The sequence below is a fragment of the Protopterus annectens genome, chromosome 3.part0 (assembly GCF_019279795.1).
Source record: "Protopterus annectens isolate FY-2018-M chromosome 3.part0, PAN1.0, whole genome shotgun sequence".
In the NCBI taxonomy this organism is placed as follows: domain Eukaryota; kingdom Metazoa; phylum Chordata; order Ceratodontiformes; family Protopteridae; genus Protopterus; species Protopterus annectens.
This window is the reverse complement of record NC_056731.1, coordinates 696,115,119-696,137,177: the sequence shown is the minus strand read 5'-3', so window position 1 is coordinate 696,137,177 and position 22,059 is coordinate 696,115,119.

Genomic DNA, 22,059 nt, shown 5'->3' with positions numbered 1-22,059 from the left:
AAGATGACCATGGATTCCACTCAAGGGGGACTCCTCACAGATCACCATGTGGAGCACTCTAGAAAATAATGAACGGTGTCTCCCCATCTACCATTATGGCATACCCCATGAATGACAGTTGAGGATATCCCATTTATATATAGCTCAATGGAATAATAACACCATTAAATGGGCATTCACAATTTCAAATAATTCATTCTGTTAAAGTAATCCATCACAAATGATTTGACCCAGCCCTGAAAACAAAAACAGGCTGTACATTTTGACCAGGGTTGAGGTAATATTCTCCACAAATGAGAGAGAGAGAATTTAGTAATATAATGTGCTCTCACTTCATTTAAATACACTAGTAAATGATCATGTCCTCCATGAGTGTATATAGGCAGCAAGAAGGTAATATTAGACATTATTTATGGGCACTCTAATTTCAGCCATTTTGGTTCCAAGCTGATTCCACCAACCACAATGAGATTGATTTAAGTCAGAGGACATTTTAGAAAAGAACAATGAGTTTCACAAGCTAGAATGCATGTGGCCAAATGAAATGTAGACAGTAGTGTAAATAATGTTTCTCAGCAAACGCACTTGTCCTCAATTTTCAAGGGTATCCTAGATTTTATTTCTAAATTTTGCTCTGTACCTCAAGACTGCAAATATTTTTACAAAGTAGTGAGGTTTGAGGTCATTGTATAATTCTAGGCATTACAGTTATAGACTTCTTATTGATCAAAAATGCATAATAATGCAAATCCTCTTATTCTATCAACTAAGTCAATACTGTCATATTTTAGAACCTTTCCTGATTTTACATCATTGTCCATGATTTTAGAGAAAATAGCCTGATAACTACATAAGTGATATAAAATGTCTAAATAATGTGCTGCTTCCATCAAATATATAATGAGATTTGATTAGTCATATCTTTCATTTTCACAGTAGAGAGGAACCTGCTTCTATTAGTAAGAATAGGTTTGCTGAGTGAAATTTTTTTCTCTTTTTTACCATGCTGTACATAGATCATTAGCCCCCTGCTGGTCAGTCTATGCATTTGATGAGGAGTGAACATGGAGTGTGCTCAGTAAAGAACGGTCCCTTACTTCAACAAGGGGCATTCAATTTCAGACAACCCTACCCCTTCCTTTGAAGAATGATTGGTAGTTTCCCTGGGCTCCACTAGAGACATATCACTGGATGTGCTTGCCTCCCTATGAAGCCACTGTGAGAGGTAAGTGGATTGTGCCCCTTCATTCCTATTCCCTCCCTGCCTTGCTCCTCTAGCGTCAGGTCACCAATCAACTCCCAGTTGCTTGAATCACAGTCAGAAAATACGCACGTTATGAATATTCTTGAATTTTGTAGGCATCAGCACCCTACTTTTCCACAAGTGTTTAGCATTGCATCAACGGAGTTTTCTTTTTCAACCAACTCTTTAACTGCTACAAAGAATCAATTATATGTTTGGACCAAGTCTGCACACTGGCACAAGGCAACTTTTCTTATATGTGCAAAATGTCTTCAGTGATAACAGTTCATTAATAAAATGCAACCTCATCACACAATAAACAGAATAAAGAACAAAATGCACTGCAAAGTATCAAAGGAAAGAGCCGGACTCCAAGGCAAAATGCACTGGAAAGCCACAAAGGAAAGAGCTACCCCCAGATTTACTAATCTTCTGTGCAGGACTAGCTTAGTCCTGCATGGAAGTGGCCGTTTAGGAGCAGGATGGCAGTGTGCCATGCATATTAATTAGGCACACTGCCTGAGCTCCTAATCTTACACAGAGCATGTAAGAGTGCAGGGGGTGTGTCTGAGAGCAGAGCTCTCAGAATATACATGCCCCCGCAATGGAGAACAGCAGAAAGGCCTAAGAAATGAGCGAGACCGCTCATAGGTGTCCACATATCGCCAGCAGTATTCCCCCATGTGTACAACAGCAATAGAAAATACAATTAAATGAACAAACCCTTTTTCTTTTTAATTTTAAAATCCAATTAAAGCTAACCATAGGTGCACGGGTGTGCCCATCGCTTAGCTATGGTTAATGCAGCTTAAATGGCTGAAGAGGATAACAATGAAGATATATGCAAATAAAGCAGGATAGCAATAGTGTAGTGGGCAGAGCATTCGCCTTACAAGCAGGCATTCCCGGTTTGAGTCCCACTGCAGCACATTCCATTTTTCATGGCAAAACATGTTATAACCAATGTTTTTGTTGCATAACCCACTAAATAACATATATGTGTGAACTGGAGTACTGCATTAAATGCACAGGTGAGGTGTCAGTGTCATAATGAATAAAGCACTAATAAGCAAGTTTAAGCATCAATAAGCAATAGTGAGCATATTTAAGCACTAGTAAGCAAGTTTAAGCCCTTTCGCATGGGGGTAAGCAATGTACACACAGGTTAAGCAATTTTAAAGCTAACTCTCTTAAGACATATGTAACCGGAGGTTAGCATTGCTTACCCTCACGCAAACCTGTGCAAACCCGCTTACAACTGCTCAAAATTGCCTTAGTCACTCTGTATCCAATGGCCCTTCTTCTGCCCAGCAACAAAATAAACAGCCTTGCAGGTCTTGAACCCAGGACCCCATATACTATAGTCATAGTAATTAACCGCCACACCATCACAGCACTACAGAAGAATGATGCATCACCAAACAAGTCCTCACTATAGTGAAATCAAACTGAACCTGTGAAAGGAATCAGTATACAGTCATATGTTCCATAACCCACTACATAACATAAATATGTGAACTGGAGTACAGCAGTAAGCCCAGAAGTGAGGTGTAATTGTAATAGAGTGTCGAAGCCCTCAATAAAACACAAGGACCCCATAGATTGTACATACACATAAATCATGTATACCAGGCAGATATAGAAGATGTAATGGATAAGAAATCAATGCCAAAAAGAAAATATAATGCAAAGACTAATGTAATTAATGCTAAGCATTGCACAGGCCAACTTAGGAGGTGTAAGCAATGTGTAGGCCAGCTAACCCATTGTGCCCAGTGGTTTACCCCTTTAAACAATGCCAACCTTAGGTAAGCAGGTTTTCCCATAGCTTAGCCTTTTCAAAACTGGCCAATCACTGAAAAGTGTGGGAAATTGGACCTACCTAAACCCAACAGGTGGAAATACATCTCATAACTGATTGTAGCTTCCCCTTGCAGGCGCCATGTCAGAAAGGGGAGAGGGAGTGTGCTTTCAGGGGCAGCACTGGTGCATCCAGGAGTCCAGATTCATGGCAGGACTCCTTGTCAAAGACCATGATCAGAGACTGCTGCAGGGCCAGTACCAGGGTTTCCAGTATAAGGCGAAAGCCTGGGACCATCTTGCCCATGACCTCACCAGTCCACTGGCATGCCCCAAACTAGTGAGCAGGTCAGGCACCACTATGGTGACCTGAAGTGGTGTAAGGGGGGACCTCTTGGAGCAGTGGATCCAAGAGGATAGAACGGCAGGGGATGTCCCAGCTGTGTGTAAGTATTACCCCACTATGTGTGTAATAATTGCCAGCTCATATATATCATAGATAGGTACGGCTAAATATTCCTCTTATGTCCTCCACAGCTGCAATTGAGTGGGCCACGAACCAGGAGGCCCATGAAAGTCATCTGGAGAGGTTGCGATGTGAGGTAGGTCAGTAATACTCATGCATTTACTGTTATAGGAAATAAATCTAAAAGTATTAGTAAATTAATTGCCTGTATAAAACCTGTATTGTTTAAGGCAAGTACTGCATACACCAGAGAATATGGCAGGAAGAGTCTCATACAGTTTGTATGTAAATAAATGCGTAATAGCCTGACAATAAAGATCTAACCTCTGGACTGCATGTGTATACTCTGGTATCATATGATAATGTAGATTTGCAATCACATAATAGTACTGTTGTATTAAGCACTTTTACCCACACTGTGCACCATAAATAGAATGTGTAGGAATGCCTGTATATGACTTGTGTAATCCCCAGAGGCCATTTAGTACAACTGAGAGACACATAGACAGAAACAGGGAAAAGGTCGACAACAAAACCCGAATAGCACATGCAACTGAGATGTGAACTGTTGTATTTTTAGCACACACAGCCATGGTTCAAATCCTGGCAGTGGGAGTAGTCTGCATATAGAATCATACCCCACAACTGTACAGATATGTCCAGTAAAGTGGCCCATATCTGTTGCCTGTCAACCTGTCCCCCTACACCCCCATGTTGTCATGCTGTGGCCAGTGTGTGTGCAGTAACAGAGTGAGATGTATATGCATAATAGTAATGTGGAATCTGTACTGTGTGTGGCAACATTCAGGTAGTGCTTACAAACATTGCTCCCATAGGTCTGTCATATACCAACACTGTGTCCAGAAATACAAGAATGATACCCTGTACTGGTATTGTTTACATTGGTATTGTATGGCATTGTGACATATGCAATTGCTCTGAATAATGAGGTATTACTCATCACTGTCACCCATACTGCCTAGGAAATCTGTATAAGAGTGTTGTAATACAAGGTCAGAATGCAAAAGCACAGGAGAATTATAAGACAGAAAGCAGATAGGAGATACACAGCAACATCTATATAGCACACACAACTCTGATGGACAGTCTTTAAGTTGTAGCAGACACAGCCATGGTCTGAATCCTGGGAGTAGAAGTAGGCTGCATACAGAATCATACCAAACAACTGTACAGATAAGACCGGAATTTGCAGTATATGGGCCCATATCTGCTGCCTGTCCCCCTGGGAAGTCTGTGGGATGATCCCATATGTTTAGCCAGCAAACAGGGAATACAAGTGATTGTCAAACATCTATGAGAACAAACCTGTCACTGTAGAAACTCCTGAAACTGTTAGGAGAGTAATAAGCCAAGTATGTCCTATCTACACCCCCATGTTGTCAAGCTGTGACCAGAGTGTGTACAGGAACAGAGTGAGATGTATGTGCATAATACTAATGTGGAACTTTGTGTGGAAACATTCAGGTAGTGCTAACAAACATTGCTCCCACAGGTACGTCGGATACAAACACTGTGCTGAGAAATAAAAACCTTTATACCCTGTACTGGTACTGTTCGGTCTGGTATTGTAGGGAATAATGAGTGTTGCAGTTTCTCTGAATAATAAAGTATCAATGATCACTGTCACCCATACTGTGCAACATAATATAACTGTGTAGGAAAGCATGCATATGTGTGTGTGTTATTTCACTAAAGGCTGAAAAGGGCAATAGTCTAGATGTGTTCCAGTACTCTTGCTTGTGGTCAAGACATGGCCAGAGTCTGTGCAGAAAGAGTTGGATAGCTATGTGCACAACATCAACCCAGAATCTGGGAATATGTGTAGAAACAGTTAATTAGTGTTAACAAACATTTCCTCCACAGGTATACCAGGTAAGAGGTGTATACTGCAGGTAAAACCAGTTCATGTATAATGATGAGGACAGTCATATCACTAACCAAACTAAGGCTATAGGGTAGTGTAATAATACTTATAAGGTACAGATAACAGCACTGACTAGGAAAGTAATATGGACTACAGGAATATACTAGTTGTTAATTGACATCTTTCTCTCCCCCCACCATATCTCCAACAATAAACTACATACCCACCTCAACCGGTATGTAATGAGTCCAATGTTCTGATTATGTCCTATTGGTTGATAAATATTTATATTTGTTTCCATGCATGTGCTATATTGAATTATGCCAACATTGGTGGCATGGTGCCATCAATGTACCTGCATGCTGTTGTTATTACCACTGTGGTCCCATATATGCATGTGTTCTGTTTGCTATGCAACTGTTCCATATCTGGTGTCTGGGTTAATGGGAATATCTATGCATGCTGTTATACCTAACCCTGGAATGTGTTCACTTTTACTAACCCACATATGAAGGCCGGTCCCAGTGGACACACCTGTCCCACCTCATCTGGCCATGGCACCGGGTAACAACATGCCTGGGACCCTACCATGGACCTCCTCATCCGTTGGTCATGCACCACCTTCAGGTGGAACCGCCTCAGGGGATGGGGCTCATCACCCCCCCGGGAGTGGGGTGGACAGGAACCTGTCATCCTTCGCTAGGTCCGGGTCGTGGTGCATAGCAAGCTCCGCAGGGAGGTCAGAGATCTGCTACGCCAGCTCAAGGGCCATGTGTCACAACTAGAGGGTTGGCCTGGCTCTGCCACTCAGCCCCCAGCACAGCCACCTTTGGGGCTGTGGAAGGTGCAGTGGTGGCTGCCCATGGTTGGTGATCTCAGTCCCACTGTTTTGACTAGGGGGCTAATGGGCTTCCAATTTCCCAACATCCCTCCCCATCAAGGTGTTTACCACCCACATGTTTCTTATACCACCCCTGTATGCATCTTGTTTGTCTTGTCTGTTTACCTACCCAGCCTACCTCCCCAAATATATCTACTATCCCTCCCCAACATCCCACTCTCACCTGAAAAATAAAAAAAGGGCAATCTGTTCCCCCCCAAAAAATCTCGCCCCATACATAGCTGTCCATTTTACACACATGTCCACTGAACACATGTAATCCAGTCCAGTTGGCATCATAGCTTATTATTGTTGTCCTCACCCCTCTCTCAGAGGTGTGAGTGTCCAAATTTACCTCCAAATTCAGTGTATCTGCACAGCTGTTGCTGTAGAAGATATGGACAGCTATGGACCTACCCTAAACCCTTCCTGCACATCCCTAGCTATTTTCCCTACTGTCTTTCCCTCTTTGTGCCCCTTTTTCACCACTTTCCTATCAACCCTTTTTTCTTTCCTTTTAAAGAAATTAACACGGGGGTAAGCGGGAGTAAGCACTTTTAAGCTGCAGTAAGTGGGTTTAAGCCTGTTTGCATGGGAGTATGCAATGTCTACACAGGTTAAGCAATTTAAAAGCTAACTGAGTATAAGAAACTGTAACCGGAAGTTATCAGTGCTTACCTCTGCACAAACCTGCACAAACCTGCTTACAACTGCTTAAAAGTGCCTTAATCACACTGTATCCAATGGTCCTTGTTCTGCCCAACAAAAAAGTAAACAGCCTCAGCAAGGCTCGAACCCAGGACCTTGCACACCATAGCCAAAGTGATTTATCACTAAGCCATGTCAGATATACATAACCCTGATGTTTTCACAAACATATCATCCAGCCCAGTCATTCAATGGTACAGGGATTGTATTTCAACATGTAGATGTATGTGTGTGTGTGTGTGTGTGTGTGTGTGTGTGTGTGTGTGTGTGTGTGTGTGTGTGTGTGTGTGTGTGTGTGTGTGTATATTTATATCTAAATAGATATAACATATCTATATATGTAGATATAGATATAATATATATATATATATATATATATATATATATATATATATATATATATATACAAAATAAGTTAAATATATGTAAGCAGATATATATATCTATCTATCTATATAGGTATATATGGACACACATCTGTAGATAACAATGGGGACATAACATAAACATATATGTCCACATGCACTGTTACTGGGGTTGAGAGGCCCCAAACAACATACGTCTTGTACGAATAGATATGACCCCCTCACAGCCAAACATGTCTGGCCTGCAGTACACTACCAACTGTTGCAGATCCCATACCCAGGACCTGACACGACATAGGCACAAGATGTTAACAGTACTCCATCACACCTGTATGATTTCAGGCTGGTATCAGTAACATATCACGCAGAACAGTCTCGCTCCCATAGGGAATGTACAATGTGGAAGCAATCAACATCCCTAGGATACATATACACAGACACATATATGCAAATATATATATATCTATAAAACTACACACACACACACACACACACACACACACACACACACACACACACACACACACACACAGATATGTATAGAAAGATACATATGTAGAAGGTGCACACAATATGGAACAGCCACTATGCCTACAGTTACCACCTTACCAACTGGACACTGTATGAGCCACCCATACAATTGATAATCATTGCATGCAACATATACACACAGAGAAGTCAAAGGATATAACACCACACACAGGTTTGCATAAATGGGAAAGCTTCATTTCATTTGTGTACTATTACAGTTGTATATGCCATGTAATGTAGCTGTTTAGGCACGGACATCCATATAAACTGAGTAATGCAACTGTGAAACAGTTATACTAAAGCAGTAGTCTGGAAACGTTTACAAATGTTGCTGTCCGAGCCAAGGTCTTCAAGAAGTACAATAGTAATGACAGACTGGGCCACAGGATACCAAACAATCAAGAGTAAGTAATGCAGATGTATAGTTCAGCAGCCTCTATCTACATTTTGCAGATAATCCCTAGGTGGTAAAGACCTCAGTTGACTCAATGGGATGTAACTGCTACATAACAAGGCATAACTGACACCATCACAAGCACACTGACAAACAGAACAGTCTGTATGGCAGGTGGCAGTAGGCCTGCATTTACCCAAGGTGGATTGTATGGTAATGTACATCCAGATAACATAAGGCAGCTCACCCCTGATACCCACACATGTTGTAACAGCCTAGGTTAGTTATGGTGCATCCCCTCCCCAGACTCAATAATACAGGGCCATATACCACTGTTACATACACTGGCCTCTGGAGTGCATAAGGGCCACATGTATTGTGTAGGTGAAGCACACATGTATATGGCCCCAACCCCACCATATGTGAGGGGGACACAATAGCAGTGGACTGATGGCAGGAATGGAAGCATGACCTACTCACAGCCCACTACAGAAAACCCCCTGACAGCATGTCATATGTGCAAAGCCTGGTATGTAGGTGGAGGACAAAGGCTGGAACACAGGTCCATATGTTTAAAACTGTTGTCATACACTAAGCAAGTTGCTGGTGTTACAGAATAGTCTGCAACATACCCTTAGTCTGGAATTTGAAGTTAGAAAAAGAAATGGATGTAGCCAGGTACTGATAGCACTCAACACACACACTGCCAGTGAAATATCTGACACAAGACCTGTGTGGTGGACAGACAAAATATAATAGGCACACCTCTGGCCATCAAGAGGATAGGCCCACAGTTGAGAGCTATGCAGACAGACTGCATTCCAAGGTAAACTAGTATGTACACAGAAACCCTGTAACACCAGTACTATGCAATGCATACAACAACTCTACTCACACTCTGTCTGTAGTTCTGGATCCTCCTACAAATATGTTGCTGGCCTGAGTGTGCAGGTTCTCCTTTAAGAGGTATTGCTACCTGCTGTCTGCAACACTGATGCCCACACACAGGAAGGATGTCCATCACACAAGAAAGGTAAAGGGACCATGCCCACATGATGTAGGGATTTATAGTAGATGGTTCCCATGACAGTGGTAATTGGAAGTACCACACAGCAAGCTGCATGCAGTTAGCAAGTGGAGGGCACTAATTGGTGCAGAGGGCATCACCTGATCATCTGCATCACCTACAAAATCATGCTGCAATCTATTCAAAGCAGCTCAATCCATTTACTGGAGAGAGACCAAGAGAGTGAGAGAGAGAGAGAGAAAAAGAAAAAAAAAACAAGCCTAAGGCAAAGGCAAAGCAAAAGCCAAAGGAAAAAAAAACTATAATAACATCCAGCAAACTATCCAAAACAGGCATTATTCCCACAACAGGTATGTGAAGTATATATGCATGTAATTGAATGTAGTACCTGGTCCATAATATGGGATAGATGATGTGGAATGATTTATATGTGCCATCAGGTGTTGTTGTAATAATGTTCAACTGAACAACTGCTATGGACAATCGTCTCTGTCCCTGTGGGTAGTGGGCCATAGCCGTCAACTGTCAGATCAGCACTGACTGACAGGATGCAGACCATCATAGTGTGTGTTGTGCAATGGGAAGTATGTATTTTACATGCCCAATAGCTGGTGGTGGAAGTAATGCCATTATGATGAACACGTGGGACCCACAGCCCACCCCTTGTAGGATACTCAGGTTAATCTGTAATGTAGCATGCAGAAATGCCATAGGTGTGTAATAGGATTACCTGCAATCAGGTTCTACATATACCTCCCTAATGTCAGGCTGTGTCCATACATGGCACCTGTCTGTGTTGTAGCAAGGCAGAACAGTGCAGCTATGCAGGAATGTGTTGTGAGATTGTGGACCTAATGTCTGAATGTACCCCACATGTAGGTATGCATATGTGTACATATGTGCACATATATAATATATATATATATATATATATATATATATATATATATATATATATATATCTACATGTATGTCCACAAATATACAGATACCCATGTATAGACATATATATATATATATATATATATATATATATATATATATATATATATATATATAAAAGCACATATATACAACATCACATATATCTACACATATATAGATATATATACCTACATGCACATGTCAATATATATACAAACACACACACAAACATATATGTATGTAAATATATGTCCCCTATATTACTACCACAGTGATGCATGATATGTGTGAGGCAACAGCACACATAGCAATACACACAGATATCTACAGCTGGCAGTGTGTGAAACATGGATGGGTATGTCACATATTAACCCCTTATTGGGACCACATTGCCCTCGTCTGTGAAGCATGGAATGGGAATATGGGGAAGTATGGCAGGTATAGTTGTGGAGGTGGTCAGGGTTGGTAGATATAGAGGACAGTCTACAGGGGTGTTATGTGACACATGTGGTGGGTGAACACCCTGGATGGTGTGTGTGGTCTGTGATGTGGATGGCCCATGGGTCCCAATATGGATACAATGGGAATAAGCCTCCCACCCACTGCTACTCACAACAGCAGTCCATGTCCTGAAGGTGCCTGATCTGGAGTCTGAGCAGGAGGAGCATGTTGGCCATGTGAATGTGTACTGGGTGCCTCAGAGTGATGTAGCACATCCCACATGTGTCTGTGGAGCCCATTATGGAACAGACCCTGGACCTGACCTCAGGGGACAGGAACATGTCTATGTGTGCCCCCGGGGGACAACATTCCCTGGGTTGGTTCCACCTGATGGTATTGCTGGACCAGTACATGAGGAGGCCCCAGGGTGGGACACACGTGTTGCGGCCATGTAACATGGGCAGATGGGTCTGGATAGGTGGTTCTGCTGGCCAATAGTACATATATATGTTATTGTGTCACTGTTATAGAACATATGTTGGTAGTAATAGTCTACACAATATCGGAACATGTCCAACAGCATGCATAGATATCCTCAGTATCACAGAATGTCAGATGTGCAGCAGTCACAAAGCAGCCATACCACAGGCATATATGGAACCATAGTGGCCCTGACAGTGGCATGCAGGTGAATAGCCTGTAACAGGCCATCAATGATAGTGTCCACACAGGGAACATGGCTACAATCATATAGCAGAAAGTGTGGTACAATACAATATCTGTCCCACTGGTAGGTAAGCAGTAGCCATACCTAATGAGTTGTGTGTACAGTTTGTTGTAGCTGATATGGTGGGGGGGTGACAGAGATGTGTATTAAAAACTGTGGTAAACTTGCTGTATGAGTTGCTCAGACCGGTTTCCATCTTTATGTCTTTCAGCCAAGATGTCACATGCACATTTGCCAACATATTCAGCAGCCAAAAATGAAGTGCTGATCACATACTTAATCCAGCAGTACCCCATGCTGTTTGGCAGGGCCACCCATGACCAGCAGGAGTGGATCGCCCTGTGGAAAGACCTACTCCACAGAGTCAATGATGTCGGACTGCACAACCGCAGTTATGAGCAGGTCCAGCATCATTGTACTGACCTGCTTCGCAATGCCCATCGGCGTGCTGCTGCAGTCCAGGGGGAAAACCTCACCACAGGGGGGGCCATGCCATCCATCCCCCCTAACATGTGTGGAGGAGCTCTTGGCCAGCCTGTGGCACCTGCCTGTCCAGCCAGCCACCAACCACCGGACACCTTTGGTGAGGTAGGTGTCACCCACCCACTGTCTGAGGAGCGTGCAGGTAAGGACACAGGGCACATCAGTAGACCACTGTTGCATATACATCTGCATCGGTACAGGTAGATCATGCATATCTGACATGTCATAGATATATTGTGTTGCTGCATAGTAGTGATAAACAAATGTTCAGATGTGGTAGTATTGTGGAAATGTACTGTTGATGTATTGTAATACTGCTCCCACCCTGCAGCACTGCCACAGGTGTGGTCACTGACATTGCATCACTCACCCTCTTATGTAGGTCCCTCCAGGATACCACCAAGGCAGCAGTCTGTAGCTTGTGAGTTTGATTTATGTAGATGCTTGCCAACACACCAGGCATGTAATGGTGATGGTATATTCCATGCATACATCTGACACACCTACCCAGAATGCATGCTGTACATGTGCACATATTGTTGCTGTGAAATGCACGGCATCACAGCGGTGACCATGACAGTGTATTGGAAGAGTATGTCAGACACCTGCATGATAACTAACATCCTGTCATTGTGGAATGTGTTTACAGGGAGTAACATAATGGTGGGAGACATGGCCTACAGTAAGAACATGTTTGGAACAACACCTATATGCAGTGCAACACCACTGTAAATACCTGTAGGACAATGGCAACTGCTGCAGAGGTACATTATGGCATATGGCATTACAGTAGTCCACATTATCAGCTGGGACTAGGCTGTAACATGTGGTGTTCAGTGGATGGGACACTGCAAAGTGACACACATGTGTAGGGCTTACTTGTTATGCATCTGCAAAAAGGCTGAAGGAGGGGGTTGTCAGCATGACACACCAGTGCACTGCAGCAGGGATCTTAAGGATGCTAAGAATGGCAGTATCTGCACATAGTCAGGTTCAGAACCTGTGGCAAATGTAACCCTACCCCCACAGCAATAGTGACGGCAGTGTGTGAACACCATGGGATGTGCACATGAGTAGACCTTGCAATCATGCAGAGAAGGGGGACATGTGTAGGGCAGACTGAACATACACTGGAAATTGCAGATGATCCATGCTGGTATACCCCTGCAAGGAGTAGTGACTGCTGTAGTACACACAGCAAGAGGTGTGTCAAACCGTCATAGCACACATATGCCCACAAACAGTGTATGCATCGCGGTCAGCATCCACACACCTAAAATATTATGTAGACACTGCATGTGAAAGTACAGGACATATGTCACATATCGGGCACATGTACTGTTAAGATATGCAGTGATGTGGTCCCAATGCAGACTGGATAGGCGCGTCATATCAGGAAGAGTGTGTACACCCCCCATAGCCATGGTATGCTCTGATGGTTGTTAGTGTAAGAGTACTGGATTTGTTTTACATGGTCTGCTGATGCTGAGAGCTGTAAATCAGGCATCAGGCATTCACAAATGACAACTGTGCACATATCATCCCAGGTATGTGTTACTGAAAAACATAGGGGCTGTGAGCATTAAAGCTGACATAACTGACATAGTACTACACATTCCACAATGGGTTGTACATCTGTGAGGTGTGGAGCACAGTACATGGCAGGGTGCAGAACACTTGCACAGAAATACTGTGTACATGGGTAAAGTGGTATCCAGGGGAAGGAGCATCATCTAGTGACACAGCACATGCATCACACACATATACTATTGCTAGCATGGATTGACTATAGCTGAACTGCATGCTGTTCTGTACCATATGTTCTGCACATTGACAGATGGGTAATAGGAGTACTGTGTGTGCTATCATTGTACAACCTCATCTGTATGTGTGTGTGTGTGTGTGTGTGTGTGTGTGTGTGTGTGTGTGTGTGTGTGTGTGTGTGTGTGTGCGCATCCTGGTGGTTAGTTAGTTTGTAGGGTCACTCTGGTGAAGCAGAGGGAGACTGATGCATGTAGGATGCGTGTGTGCATGTGTGTGTTTGTGTGGGTAGCAATGTATACACATGTGACATTGCGGGGTGTTAATACAGCTGCACCTCCCTTTGGGGACATGCAGTTCATGGACATGGACTGCCACATTACACACCAGGAATACCTGCCATGTGTGTAATCACAGGACAGCTGATAGTATAATATGGTCTGTAGCTTGGAACAGGCATCGAAAAGGAAGGTAGACATCAGGTACACCCTTAATATTGCATTCAGCAGAGAGGTCATCTACAACCCACATATGCAGCACTACAGATGCATTGGGGAAGTACTAGTCAACACCAAGGAGTGTCTTCATATATTACAGTTGTCACATGATAGGGTGAATGAGCAGTATGTACTGAGCATTACATACACATGACACACCAGTGCATGATATTATGGATAGAACATAGTAGCCCACACATATAGGAGCCATGCTTATGATGTCCAGACATACAGAGGGTGCATACCGAATGACAGCAGTGAGGCCATGTAAAACCATTACACACAGGTCAGGTAGGTAATGCAGTAACATGTCTTGTGGTCTCACCACTTGTGTAGGCATTTAGAGGACTGATTTGTGAAGGAGTGGTATCAATGTGTGTATGTTAACAAGTGTGATGCAGGTTGGGTACCACATGGACATATATGTGGGACTGTCTGTAAAGCCATGGACAGGTAGGTATTATGGACGTGTGTGTGTGTGTGTGTGTGTGTGTGTGTGTGTGTGTGTGTGTGTGTGTGTGTGTACTGTTAGGCAATGCTGTATGGGTTTTAGAGTGTGTTTATTGTTTTCCCCCACAAGTGGGGAGGTGGGTCAGGGTCCCTCCAGCATGCAATCTGATGTTGGTGTCCATACAGACACTGAAGATGATGATGTTGAGGCACAGGTAGGGATGTCAGGGGCTGACACTGTGCCAACATTTGACATCCCCTTATAGCCACCCCAACCCCACATACAGTTTCAGTGCCTATACATACCCCATCACCAGTGGCCATAGCAGAGGAACAGCTGGCATTTGGTGGCAGTGCACAGGAAAGTGTGGTAACCATGCCTATTTGCTCGGTCGCAGCAGGCATAGCCAGATGTCTGGCAGGGCACCACATAGGTGGACGTCCCAGGGTGCTCATGGTAGGGCCACTGAACATCAGGCTCCTGGCATAGGTGACATAGCTGGTACCAGCAGGCACATGTATCAGGCTGTTATGGCAGTGCAGGCACATATGGATAGTTACACCAGACAGGGCCTGAGGCTGTAGAGGGCTGCTCTCACATCTGTAAGCGACAACCTCCATGAAGTGTCTGGTGCCATCCGTGCTTATTCCAAGCTCACGGATAGACAGTATGGTGAGATGATGGCCCTTATCGGCTGTGGTGTGTCCGTGCTTCAACATGTGGTGGGGATGTGGCGACGGTCATGTGGACGTGGGCCGGCAACACCAACAGCTGGCAGTCAACGTTGACATGCTAGGACACAAAGGGGCTGCCGTAGTGGCAGTAGCAGCCCCGGCAGAGCAGGGGGTGTGCTGTTCACACCACACCACAATAGGCCACATGCATATGGTCCTGGCCAGTCCCAGGAAGGACCTGGTACCAGCAGACATTTGTCATTAGCAGGTGAGAGTAGTACATCAAGGCCTGTACCTGGACATGCCCATGGAACCCCTGGCAGTCACAGTCCATGTGTCCATGGCCGGAGGCAGCGAACTGCACACCCTGCCAGGTATGGTCTGCAGCTGTCCATAAAAACCTGTGTGGGGCAGCCACATGGCAGAACTGTATGCATGCATACCCACACACTATGCAAACACACCTAGGGCAACCCCATACCTACACACACCCCATCACCATGCCCAGCTCACCACAGTATACCCCTCACCCACACACATGGTGTCAAATGTATGGCTGCCCTCGGCCTCTGGCAAACCAACATCACACCCTGTGCATATGATGATACCTGTGCCACATCCCTGTCATCCATACCATCAATGCAGGGACAGGCTGATATGGCTCTGATGCACACGGTGACTGTACTACACAGTACCACAGTACTGCAGTGTAACATGTTGTAGGGAATAGAGTATAATTCATATATGGCAGGTAGTGTAGCCATCTGGCAATGATGCCTCATAGCTGTTAGTAACACTGGTTGATTGTGGTCTCTATATTGTTACCCATTTGTGTTGTAGGTGTACATTTGTCAGCACAAGGATGCCCTGTGCATATGATGATACCTGTGCCACATCCCTGTCATCCATACCATCAATGCTGGGACAGGATGACATGGTTCTGATGCACACACTGACTGTACTACAGTGTACCACAGTACTGCATTGTAACATGTTATAAGGAGTAAAGTGTAATGCATAAATGGCAGGTAGTGTAGCTGTCCAGCAATGATGCATTATAGCTATTAGTAACACTGGTTGATTACAGTCCCTCTAATGTTATCCATTTGTGTTGTAGGTGTACATGTGTCAGCACGAGGATGGTCTGCAGTCATATTCCACAACTGGGTATGTCACTGTGGTGACACCATGGCTGTGACATATCTGGGGTACAGTTGAACACATGTCACAGGTTACTAAAATGGGTATTGCCTGTGCCACATGGACAGGTAACCCGCTGAGGCATGTATACACTGCCACCTGATGTAGACCCATCCACATACATGCACACTGTTACTTGGAAACACTGGGACTAGACCCCTACCTATCTATGTAGTGATACTGAAGTGTGTGGCTTACATTGCACACACCACATAGTGTTTAGGGTGAGGTGTGTCCCAGGTTACATGTTACATGCAGAACATCCCCAGACATGTACAGTATGTAATGAGGGATGTAATGGGTGTATATGGACAATACGTAGTGTGGCATACCGTCATATACATATTAACAGATACATAACAGCCAGGCACACATATCCACGATACCAGGGCCTATCGCTGCTAACTAACTTGACCGTGTGTCCAATGTGTTACAGGTAGGCTGCAAACAGCACATGCATAACTGGCTTGGATTGTGGTATCAGTTACCTGTATGGTTGATGGTGACAGTGGTAACCATAACTTGGTACATGGGAAATATACCGGGGGTACCTTGGTGTAAAGACAGTGTACACAGCACCCACATTCCCTAGTGGATATTGTACTTCCTGAAACCCATGATGACACTCTACCATAACCACCATCACACATTAGCAGCAACTGTGATACAACCCATAGTATACCCCAACAGTGGTACTACAGGGATATGCATCTAATGCACATGCCACACATGTTGTAGGGTGTTGCATTGTCATTTCTCACCTATAGGCAGTAATAACACTATCTGTACTACTGTTTTGCAATGGGTATTGTAATAGGAGTATGTGGCCTCGGAATGCTGTACCCTACAGATATAAGGACATGCACAACTATACACATACATGGCAGGACACAATGGGTATCTCATGCCTATCAACCCATTTGTAAAACACTGTTGCGCTGGTACATCAAGGCTCATGTAGCTGGTATGGAGGGGAGCTTAACAGGGAACATGTAATGTCCCATACAGTAGCAGCCGCAACTGACTATGGCAGTGGGTATTGCGTTGGTTGTGAAGGCCCTCATGGAATTCCCAAGTATGGGTGTGCTAACACCCAGACACTGCTATACTCAGTCATACACAGGCACACATGTGTCAGTACAGGGGTGCATCGCTGCAGGTGGTCATAGCTGTGTACCTAGCTATTGTCCAAGGGGAGATGGGTTGTGTAGGGGTCGTGTGTACAGTGGTATCCTGACACCTGCCAGGTGGCAGGGGGCAATCTATCAACAGACACTACTGTTGTGACCCTCTGGGTGAGAATGACATGCATCAGCCAAACCTCCAGGTGCCTCCTGCACATGGCCACTGAGGTGATCAATTTGACATGTATGCAACATGCATTACAACACATGGTTAGTGTCTGTGATGGAGACCTGTACCCAAGCATGTTCGGTTGACTGTGGTGGTGGTAGTGTAGTGGAGGTACCCATGGCATGTGGTGTGTACAGGGTGACATCTCCTATATGTGCCACTTCTTACACAGCTGGGTAGACATGTCAGTGTCAATCAAGCTTAGGTTACCTGTACATATCCCTGCTGGATACCTGCCATCTGCACATCTGTACAGGGACTGTCAGTCATCAGCTTGGCAAGTAGCTATGCAGTAGCATGAGTGTGTTGACCGATAGACATCTGAGAACAATATGTATGCCATAACTACATGTTGGAAGCCCTCACTAACATGTGCTGTACAGACGGTAGTCTACAGTTACATTCCACATGATGGATCACTACCCAGTAAGGGGTATATACTGTGACACAGCTCATACACCAGGGATACAAAAGGGAGGTCTCAGTGTCCAACTATGCCTGCAAGTATGCCTGTTGTCAGTACTTCATTTAGCACTCTGCTCTTGCCTGGATTAGCACTGTCAACAGTAGTACTGCCATGATACCCTACATGCCAGTGTGGCAGCACGTACCCTGGGCTACAACACCAGTATGTAACACATTCACATGGATAACAGTGGTGTACAGGCCTCATATATGTCTGTGTCCCACACATGACACTCACATCCCTTGCTACTGTAATGACAGCACGTAGGTGCATGTATTATGCGTGGCATTACATACACTTATTACAGATTATCAGACTGGGTGGTTTGACCTGGTTGGCAGTGCTAAGCCATGCTTGGCAAGTATCAACATTGCTGCAATATGACAACAGAGCTGATTTACGCACTGGTAATTGATGCCTACACTGAATAAACACCCGTACATTTACCCATAGCTCAGTACTGCTTAGCTATGCGCAAACCCACGCAAACCTGCTTAAAGCTGCTCAAAACTGCCTTAACCACTCTGTATCCAACAGCCCTTGTTCCTGCCCAAAAAGAAAATTAACAGCCCTTGCAGGACTTGAACCCAGGACCCTGTACACTGAAGTCACAGCACTTAACCACTACACTGTGACCACTGTGAAGACTGCTGCTGTTTTACCAGTATAGCTGTCAATATGCATATTGAGTAGTATTGAACAATTGCCTTTAGTTCCTAAACTGTGAAGTCCTTGTTATTAATATGACTGTTGCATCACATATGTTCTTTTATCATACTGTACACATAGCAGATACATACGGTGAGATACATCTGGGAGGGTATACACAACTGTGAGGTTTACTCATGATAGGAATATGGTTGTATACTTATAATAGCTCTATATATGTCTATATGTACATACACATGGATACTCATACATATGCCTGTATAATATGTATATATAGACATATGTATATTTAGACATATGTATATATAGACATATGTATATATAGACATATGTATATATAGATATACATATATGTATATATATATATATATGTATATATATATATATATATATATATATATATATATATATATGTATGTGTGTGTGTGTATGTACATCCTATGTGTACGGATATGCCTACGGATATGCCTAGTTAATATCTATAACTATATGTGCATACATATCTTATTATTTATTATTTTATTTATTTACATTTGTTTACCAGGAAATTCCAACTGGATGCAGGTCCTTTTTCAGCGGATGCCCGGGGAGAAAAGCTCTACATCATGTACATGATAAATAGAGATCCAAAGATGCAGCAATAGTAAACAACATTACAGGTTGTTGGCTTTAATACAATAATATGATATTGATTATCAACAGTATATACAGTAAATGTTGCAAGTGTAGATAGTTTCTTGTTGTTTATAATATTAGTAACAAAGTTGTCAGACAAGATTTTAAAGAATGTAAAGACAACTAGCTAATTCTGACTGTGGTTAGTAGTGGTGGTAGTATAGTTGGGTTAAGAGTCTAGGTGGGGGGGGGGGGTAAGGGTGGGGGTATTAATCTGGATTAGAACAAGGACAAAGCTAATGTAAATTTAAGTGGAATTTGAGCACAGTCTTGAAAAGGCTGCTGGAAGGTAGAGTAGATATAGAGGGTAGAAGATTGTTCCAAAGTTTAGATATGGTACATGAAAATATGGCTTCTCCTGCTGAATGTTTGGGTTTGATAACAGTGAGTTGATTTTTGTTGCTTGATCTTAGGGGCCTAGTGGAGTGATAGGGTTGGAGAAGGGTTTGAAGGGAAGGGATGTTATGGGGGTGGTTAATAAGTTTATGAGTGAGGGTGAGTTGATTAAAGTGAAGTAGTTGTGGGAGTTCTAGCTAGATTATTTCTTTAAGGGAGATGCAATGATGGCTGCGGTAGGGGGTTCCAGTGGCAAATTTAGCAATTTTGTTGTAACAAGCATCTAGCTTGTGTAGGTCTGTCTGTCTAAGGTTGGTAAGTATAGGAGATGCATATACTAGGGTGGAGATTAGCTGGGAATTGGCTATGGAGATTCTAGCCACCTTGGTTAGGAATTGGCAGCTTCAATATAATGCACCAAGTTTCTTGTGAACTTTTTTTATTGTGAGAGATATGTGGGTGTCAAATCTAAGTTTGTTGTCTATTTCCACACTGAGTAATTTTGTGTGTTCTGATGGAGAGATTATGGTATTGTCTTTGGCAAGAATGTTGAAGTGGGGGGTGTTTGGGGTGGTTTTGGAAGGTTTAAACAGAAGAAGTTTTGTTTTACTTGGGTTGAGTAGGAGCAGAGCATTGGTTAGTCAGCTTTGTACAGAAGATAATGATTCCTGTGTGATTTGTTGTAGTTCTGGTAGAGTGGGGGCAGAGATGATGAGAGTAAAGTCATCTGCGTACTGTATAAGAGATGCTTGTGTAATGGCAGTATGTGGGTTGTTAGCAAAAAGTGAGAATAGCAGAGGGCAAAGGATAGACATTTGGGGAACTCCGAGAGTAACTGGGAGGTGAGAGGATAGGTTATCGTCCCACATTACTGATTGCTGACGTCCGTGTAGATAGCTGTGGAACCAGTTGCAGGCTGATTGTGAGAAGGAGAGGTTGGGGAGAGTAGAGTATATCTAGTCTGCTATACCTACTACTGTCAATATATATATAGATATCCATACATATATGTGGATATGTATGTCTATCTGTATATGTGTAGACATATATTGCTCTGTATATGTATATATCTGGGTGTTTATATGTATATCTATGTACATAAACATATCCATCTATATATGTCAATATGTATATATGTATATATCTATATAGATATCTGGATAATTATATATACATATATCTTCACCATATGTCCTGAACATGAAGTGTAGCCCTACTTCAGCCCCTATAGTCCCAACTTCATAGTGCAAGGCGATGTCAGGTATGTATAGCAGGTATATTTGTAGACTATTGCTACTGTAATAGGGATTGTCTTCACAGACATGGTGTGTGTGGGAGGTCACATCTGATTTTAACATGTGTGCCATTGGCTACTGACAGATATCCTAAGGACATCATAGTACAGTACCGCTACTAGCAAGTAATGCTCCTGTGGACTACAGCAAAGATATTGGCCAATATATGTGGACATTCTGACACACTCTGGACAGTCCAGAGGTATACACAGAACCCCTTATTGCAAGACATGTGGACCAAGCCTGACAATGTGGATGTTAACAGCCGTGTAGATTGGTATAACACATACTTTTTTTACTGGTTAATTGGGTAATTTGTTTAAAATCCTTTTCTGATTGCTTGCAGTAATCTAAAGCTGTTTTAAGTGTATATTTTACTGTTTGTAGTCGTTTAAAGCTATTTTAAGTATATATTTTTACTGTTTTTGCCTGATCTTTTCAAAAAAAGAAAAAAAAAATTTCCTTGTTTCCCACCTTTCTAAGCTAGTATAGTCCAGTTTTCAGGCTAGTGCTGAATTCAGGGCTGTGTTACAATTTTCTGAGTTGCCCATACCTTACTTGGATAGAGGGAGGTTTCCCTGTTCATCTGTGAGAGAGGGAGCTTTGAACAGCTATCTCTCCCTGGAGGAGTGGTTCCAGCCTAGAAGTTAGTAGTTTATAGGCCATTCTGGGCTAATTTCTATCTCTTTCATTTCCCTGCTGTAAAAACCGTGTTTGCACAGTTTTGCACATCCAGGCAGCTCCGGTTAGCTAGGGCTAAATTTATCCCAGCTCCACTAAGTCTCTTCTTCAGTTTTTTCCCTTGAAA